Here is an 8,789-nt window from a genome sequence, read left to right as displayed (position 1 = left end):
CCTGCTCGACCATTGTTGGCTTCTCTTGGAAGCATGGAGGAAATGATTCCTCCGTGTTGACCCTCCTCTTTATAGACTGGACATTGTCCATCTTTTAACCTCAGAGTTGTAGTGCTACATCTCAACCATAATAAATGTCAACAAATAAATGAACAGTCTATGTAATTATGGGACAAAGTAATATAGACACATTTATTTGACGGCTCTTGCCTTCAGTGATCCCAGGCTCTTCTGAGATGGTCTCTGTCTCATTGCTCAATTATCCTCCATCTCACTGGACACCTGTTTTTTTCTTCTATGTTACTTCTAAGCTTTGGCAAGTCTCCCGAACTGCTCAGTGTTTCAGTGTTTCCTTTCCAGGTAAATTAAGACTTTTTTAACTTTGTGTGCGTGTGTGTGTGTGTGTTTCATGACCCATGTTTGAGAATCATATGTTTGAAGATATGTTTATGTAAAGTCATTAAAATATAGAAACCAAATATCATGTTGCCTGATCAATGTATATTTTATGGTTTTATATATAAGAAGAAATTTAATTAACATATGAAAAACTAGATCAAGCATTAATAAATATTTCTTAAATATTGGCATATTTCTATTTTTTTGCAAAGTATTTTTTTAAGTTTTTTTTTTATTTATTTATGATTCCCATTTCATGTGTATGAGTGTATTGCCTGTATGTATGTGAGTGCACCTGTGTTGTGCAATACCGTGGAGGTCAGAAAATGGCTTTGGATTCCCCTGGAACTGGAGTTAAGGACCGTTCATAGCTGCCATGTGGATGCTGGGAATTGAACCCAGGTCCTCTGCAAGAGCAGTCAAGGTTCTCAACCGCTGAGTCATCTCTCTAGCCCCACAAAGTACTTTTTAATTGAGCTTTTTAAATATCATACAACATTTCCTATCAAATCTAGACCCCCTCCCCCATCCATGCCTCCCCTATCCTCCCACAGAACCCCGTGCACTCTGCCATACATGCCAAGTCCTATTCATTCAGGTGTTTATACCCAGGTGTCCTTCAGTGTAAATGTGTCCACTGGAGTCTAGTCAGCCCATCCAATAGTTGTATGTAAGTCATGCTCTCCCTCACCAGGCAGCAATCGGTATCAAATAGTTCTCAGCCTAGTGTTGGCCTGCCCCCTATTTCTCACCTCCCCTTTGGGCCCTTATTTAATTGAGCTGACATGGGTCCCTCGTTCAGACACCAGCCACCACTGCTACAGGCTCACATGAGCAAGCCTCCAGTGGCCTGGAAGCCTCCACCTCCCTGTGTTCATGAACCAGCCCTGGCCCTCACAATCTTTCCTCCTCCTCTTCTGCAATGGTCCCTGAGCCATGGGTGGGTGAAGTCAGTCCCATCCTATACTCTATAATTTGTCTTTTAAGCTGTTTGTTTTACTTTTTTTTTTCTTTTTGGTCTTTTTGGGACAGGATCTCCCTGTAGCCCCAGGTAGCTTGGAACTCACTATGTAGACTAGGCTGGCCTTGAACTCACAGAGATCCACCTGCCTCTGCCTCTCAAGTGCTGGGACTAAGGGCTTGCACCACCACACCCAGCAAGATTTATTTATTTTTATATTGTGTGTATGGGTGTATGCCTGCATGTAATGTAAGTGCACCCATGCCATTCAATGCCTGCAGAGGTCAGAAGAGGGCATCAGATTCCCTGGTACTGAAGTTACAGATGGTTGTTAGCTGCCATGTGGGTGCTGAGAGTGCTTGGAACTGAACATGGGCCCTCTGCAAAAGCAGCCTGTGCTCTTAACTACTGAGCCATCTCTCCAGTCCCCTATATTTGGAGTTTTATTTGTTTAGTTAGTTTTTGAATATGGTGTAGAGCAGTGAATCCAAACTTATTGTTTAATATGGGTATATTTTTTACAAGTATCTTCTAGGACAATTTATCCAAAGACTCTTCTTGGGGCTGGAGAGAGAGCCCAGTGGTTAAGAGCAGAACACTGGCTGCTACAGAGGACCTGGTTCAATTCCCAGTACCCACATGGTGGTTCACAACCATCTGTAATTCCAGTGTTATTCCAGTTACACAGTGTTACACCTTTAATCTCAGCACTAGGGAGGATGAGGCAGGTGGATCTCTGAGACTGAGACCAACTTGGTTTACATAATGAGTTCCAGGCCAACTGAGGCCATAGGGAAACCATGTTTCAAATAAAATAAAATAAAAAATGAAAAAAATAAAAGACCACTTGGTATTCTGGGTCCCTGGAGTGTCCATATGAATTTTTATTTTTTTAAATGTATTTTTTAAATTGTGTGTGTGTACACATGTGACTGTGGGTGCCCAAGGAGGTCAGGAATAATGAATCCCCTGGAGCTGGAGTTACAAGTATCTCCACCCAATGTTGGTGCTAGAAACCAAACTCAGGTCCTCTGCAAGAGCAGCACATGATCTTAACCACTGAGCCATCTCTCCAGCCCCTTCATGTGAAAATTTTTTTTGAAACAGGGTTTCCCTGTAGCCCCAGCTGGCCTGGAATTTGCTATGTAGAACAGGCTGGCCTTGATCTCACAGAGATCCACCTGCCTCTGTCTCCCAAGTACTGGGATTAAAGGCATGCACCACCATGCCCAGCCATATGAATTTTTAAAGACCCAGTCATCAGTTTCTACAAAGAAAACTCTGGGATTCTGATAAGGATTATGTTTCTGTAGATTAATTTAATACTTGTTCTTCTGATCCATGAATACAGGGTATCTTTCCATTTATTCAGGTGTTTGATTTGTTTCAATAATTAAGTTTTCAGAATACATATTTTATGTTTATTTGTTTAAATTATGCTTAGGGGACTGGAGAGATGACTCAATGGTTAAGAACACTGACTGTTCTTGCAGAGGACCTGGGTTTGGTTCTCAGCACCTACATAGAGGCTACTGTCAACTCCAGTTCCATAGGCTCTGATGCCCTCTTCTGGCATCCATGGGCATTGTATGACACGAGTACACTTACATACATGAAGGCAATACACTCATACATATAAAATAAAAATAATATTTTTAAAATTATGCTTAGCATTTTATTTAGGGGGGATGCTATAAATTGAATTATTTCCTTAATTTCTTTTAATTTTATTTTTAGGGTTTATTTTTATTATTTTTATTTTAAGTGTATGTATGTGTGTCTGTGTGAATAGATGTCACATATGTGTGGGTATCCATGGAGGCCAGAAGAGGATGTCGTAGCCCTTGGAGCTGGAATCACAGGTAGTTATGAGCCACCTGATGAAAGTGCTGGGAACCGAACATGGGTTTTCTACAAGAGCAGCCAGTGCTCTTAACCACTGAGTCATCACTCCAGCCCCTGGATTTCCTTTTTAGATTGCCCATTGAAAGTGAATAGACTTGACCTGATGGGGCAGCACACAACTGTAATCCCAGACCTCAGGAGGCTAAGAAAAGAGGATTGTCAAGATTTGAGGCTGGACCTTGTCTCTTCTTTTTGTTTTGTTTTGGTTTTGGTTTTGGTTTTTGGTCTTTTTGAGACAGGGTCTACCTATAGCCCCGGCTGGCCTGAAACTTTAAAACCAAAAATTAAGGGCCAGAAAGATTGGCAAGGAAAAATACCTACAGCCAAGCCTGAGGACCTGAATTCAATCCCTGATACCTGCATGGTGGAAGGAGAGAACAAACTCCTGAAAGTTGTCCTTTGAGTTCCTCATGTACATGTTCACACAGTGTGGTGGCGCACACCTTTAATCCCAGCACTTGGGAGGCAAAGGCAGGTGGATCCCTGTGAGACCAAGGCCAGCCTCTTCTACATAGCAAGTTCTAGGGCAACTGGGGCTACAGGGAGACCCTGTCTCAAAAAACAAACAAATAATAGTAACAATAATAAAGTAAAAATAAATTTGAAAAACAGCCTATAGCCCCTTCATAAAGTTATTTATGAAAATAAAGTTAATTTTTGCATTCTGTCTTTGAATTCTGACTTTGTTTTTATTATTTTTCTTTTATTTTATGTGTATGAGTGTATTGCCTGCATGCATATAAATGCCCCTGTGTCATGCAATCCCCTTGGAGGTCAGAAGAGGGCATTGGATCCTGTGGAACTGGAATTACTGACAGTTGTTAGCTGCTACGTAGGTGCTGAGAACCAAACCCAGGTCCTCTGCAAGAGCAGTCAGTGCTCTTAACTGCTGAGCCATCTCTCCAGCCTCCTAATTAATATATTTTAGCATATCAAAATATATAGCATGAAATCTACTTTTTAAAAAATTTATTATTTTTATTTTATGTGTATGCATGTATTGCCTGCATGTAGGTAAGTGCACCCGTGTCGTACAATGCCCATGGAGGTCAGAAGATGCTGTTGGGTCCCCTGGGACTGGAGTTCCGGACAGTTGTTAGCTGCCATGTGGGTGCTGGGATTCAAACTCAGATCTTCTGCAAGAACAACCAGTGTTCTTAACCGCTGAGCCATCTCTCCAGCCCCGAAATCTACTTTTTTAACAAATGTTTAACTCTGGGCGTGGTGACATAAGCTTTTAATCCCAGCCCTTGGGAGGCAGATCTCTGTGAGACTGAGGCCAGCCTGGTTCACATAGTGACTTCCAGGTGGGATCAAACTACAGAAACCCTGTTGAAAAAAAACAAAAACAAACAAACAGAAAACCAAGTGTTTAACTGTAAGCACAAATCTCAGGAGCTTTTCCTCTTGCGTGATTAAAACTCTACACCTGCTGGGCAGCAATTCTTCCTCCCCCTTCCCCAGCCACTGGAAACTGACATTCTGGTTTCTGTTTCTGAGTTTGACTATTTTAGACACATCATGTAAATAGCACATGTAGTACTTGTGCGATATCTAACTTACTTCATTTAACATAATGTCTTCAAGGCCCATCCATATGGTGGCATATGATAAAAGTCTTTTTATGGCTGAATAGTCCATTTGTATGTATATATCAAAGTTCCTCTCTCTCTCTCTCTCTCTCTCTCTCCCCCCCCGTGTGTGTGTGTGTGTGTGTGTGTGTGTGTGTGTGTGCATGTGTGCCACCATGCATGTGTTGAGGTCAGAGGACAACTTTGGGTATCAATCTCCACCTTCAGCCTTGTTTAAGGCAGGGTCTTCTTGTCCTCTGCTGCTCACATCCGTCTAGCTGGCCCATGTGTTTCCTATGATTTTGCTGGCCCCACATCTCTTCTCCATAGGGACGCTGGGAATACAGACCTGTGCACCCCTGCATCCGGCTTTTACACGGACTCTGGAGATCTAAACTCAGTTGTCAGGCTTGCATGGCAATCACTTGACCCACTGAGCTGTCTCCCCACATTTTCCTTGTTGATAGGCATCTAGGCAGTTTCCACTCTTCAGTTATGTCTAGTGCTGAAATAAATATGAAAATGTAAAGATCTGCTTGAGGGTCTGACTTCAGCTCTTTTGGCAAACAGTCTGAAGGGGGAATTGCTGGGTTGGATGGCAGTCTTATTTTTACCCTTCAGAGGAACCACTGTTACTGTTTTCCATAGCAACTATACCTTTTTAAGAAACCAGGGGAGGGGGGAACTGCAAGATGGCTCAGAGGGTAAAGATGCTTTCCACCAACCTGATGACCTGATTTCAATCCCTGGGTCCCATATGGCAGAAGGAGAGAACAGTCTCACACAAGTTGTCCTCACACGACTACACGCATGCTCACATGTATATGTGACTGTGGGTACACACATGCCACAGCTCATATGTGAAGGACAGAGGTCAGCTGAGCGGAGTGGGTCCTAACCTCCCACCTTATCTGAGGCAGGGTCTTTTTATGCCAGACTAGCTGTCCATGTGCTTTAGGGAATTCGCCTTCTTCACCTCCCACTTGCCATAGGAGCACTGTAATTAAAGATGCACTACCACATCCAGGTTTACGTGGGTTCATGCTCAGGTCCTCATGCTTGTGCAGCAAGTACTTTATCCATTACGGTTCAGTGTGTAAGTTAAATTTTTTTATTACATTTATTTATTGGGTGTATGTACATGCGCTTGTGCCATGGTAGAGGTCAGAGGACAATTTTTGAGGTTCTCTCCTTTTACCTGCTTGGGTCCTCTGGATTAAACTCAAGTGGTCAGGCTTGGCGGCAGGCACCTTTACCCTCTGCCAGTCCCAAGGTTTTCATGTCTTCATATTCTTGCAAACACTTATATTTTCTGTGTTTGCCCCTCGGTGCTTGTGGTAGCCATCCTAACAGATGTGAGCTGAAACATTGTGCTTTTGACTTGTTTTTCCCTACTAATTAGTGGTACAGTTCTAGTTTTCAGTGGATAGCACAGGGTTTTCTGTAGATGAAGTCGGCTCATTAGCAAGCATAGTTTTAATTCTTCCTTCCAGTGAAGGTCCCTTCTTTTCCTTTCTGTGGGATCAAATCTATGATCTTGTGCATGCGAGGGAAGTGGTCTACCATCAAGCTATGCTCCAATACTTAGCTGCCCTTATTTCCTTTTCTTCCTTAATTTTCCTAGATAGAATTTGTTTTTCAAACTTCAACTATCATCTTTTAAGATTATTTTATGTTTTTAAATTATGTGTATGTGTACGTGTCTGTGTCTGTCTGTGGGTATGTGCATGTCACAGAGGTCAGAGGTATCAGATCTCTGCCTCTGCCTCCTGAGTGCTGGGATGAAAGACGACCACCACCATGCCCAGTGATTTTTTTTTTTTTAAATCTTTACAGTAAATCCCATTCGCTATAGCTATATAAGATTTGGTCTCTGGAATCCTTTGCTGAACCCAACAAGTACAATGTGTCTAATGTAGGAACCGTCTTGTCCCTCTGGATTGGGACCACTCTTATGCTCAGAGGTGAGGAGGGAGGCAAGCTGAGTTTGTCCTGGGTGACAGGGACTGACCACTGCATCACCGGACACCCCACCTCAGGGCTATGGGGCCCTATGCTTCTTGGTAGAGCTTAAGGGAGAGTAGAGAGTCTTCAGGCCCCTCATCCTAGAGGCCCTGGAGGGAACGAAACCACCTGCGCTGCCTGGGAAACCACGGAGCTTGTGCATGCTGCCCTGGTGGGCAACTGGAGGCTAGTGCCTGCAGACCTCCAATCAAGAGAACAAGAGGGGAGAAGAGGTAGTGAGCATGTGTGGGAGGGGCTGTGGCGCCCTACCCTGGGGCCTAATAAGATCTTTCCTACAGTGTAGAATAAGGATAGCCTTGCCTTGTTCCTGGCCTTCGGCAACCTTCATCTTTTTTTTTTTAATTTTTATTGAATTTTTGTGTATTTCATTCAGAAAATCATCTTTATACCCCCTTCTCCTTTGGCAATGCCCCCCCCCACTGGAGTTCATACATTCTGTCATTTCTGTTAAGGTCTATCATGTAAAGTTAGTGTCCCCAGATGTTCTTCAGTGAAAGTTCATCCACTCGGATCTAGTCAGTCTATCTAGAGTCTCTCCCTTTAAGATGAGCTCTTCACCCAGCAGTAATCAGCTGCCAATAACTCTTCAAATAAGATTGGGGCCTGATATTAATTTCCACAGTTCTGTGTTGGGTTTTTGTCTGCTTAAGTTTGCATGGGTCTTGCTGACACCATTGCTGTAGGTTTGTATGAGAAGGGTCCCAGGAGCCTATGGGACTATTTCCATGTGGTCATGCACCTCCTCCTTGGCTCTTACAATCTTTCCATCCCCTCTTCCACAATGTTCCCTGAACCCTGGGTAGGTAGATTTTAATATAGGAGACCTATCCAAAGACTCACACTCTGCAGACTCTAATTCTCTGTGTTTTGGCCATTTGTGGCCTTTAGTGTTCCTGACCTGTTGCATGAGGGAGCTTCACTGATGAGAATTGAAAAATGCACTAGTGTCCGCTTCATCCCTTGTTCTATGTTTCCTGAGTCTTAGGTGTAGCAGAGCAACCTTCATCTTTAAGCAAGGTTCATCTTTAACCAGAGGCTGGACAGATGGCTCAGTAGTTAAGAGCACTGGCTGCTCTTACAGAGGACCTGGGTTCGAATCCTAGCACCCATATAATGGCTAACAACCTTCCATAATTCCAGTTCCAGGGAAATTTGATGTCCTTTTCTGACTTCCTCAGGCATTGCATGACACAGGTGCATTTACATACATGCAGGCAATATACTCATACCCATAAAAATAATAAAACATCTTTTTCTAAAGGTATGGTGTGATGGGGCTGGAGAGATGGCTTACTGGTTAAGAGCACTGACTGCTCTGGCAGAGGACTCAGGTTCAACTCCCAGCATCCACATGGCATCTAACAACCACGGCAACTCAAGTTCTAGGGCATCCAACACCCTCTTCTGACCTCCTTGGGCATTGCACGACACAGGTGCACTTATGCAGACAATACCCTCACACACATAAAATAAAAAATAACAAATATTTTTCCAAAAAGTACAGTGTTAGTTGTGGCTTTTTTCACATATGCTGTGTATTAGATGGAGACTTTCTAACTTATTGTGTGGTTTTACTTTTAAAATTTATTGTTACTATTTTGTGTGTGTATGTGTACGTACATGCCACAGCATTCATGTGGGGGTGAGAGGACAACTTTGTGGAATCTGTTCCCTCCTTCCATCTTTACCTGGAGTCCAGGGATCAAACTCAGGTCACCAGGCTTTGGCAGCAAGTATCTTCACCCTCTGAGTGATCTCACTGGCCTGCATGTTTTTATCATACTCAGGAGGCAGAGGCAGGCAGAGCTCTGTTGCTTTCAGGCCAGCCAGGGTTATATAGTCAGACCCTGTCTAAAAAAAAATAAGGTAAGGTGGGGGCTGGAGAGATGGTTCAGCAGTTAAGAGCACTGACTGCTCTTGCAGAGGAC

This window comes from Nannospalax galili, unplaced genomic scaffold, assembly GCF_000622305.1.
Source record: "Nannospalax galili isolate Female #2095 unplaced genomic scaffold, S.galili_v1.0 scaffold788, whole genome shotgun sequence".
NCBI classification, from domain to species: domain Eukaryota; kingdom Metazoa; phylum Chordata; class Mammalia; order Rodentia; family Spalacidae; genus Nannospalax; species Nannospalax galili.
Note: the sequence above shows the minus strand (reverse complement) of the source record.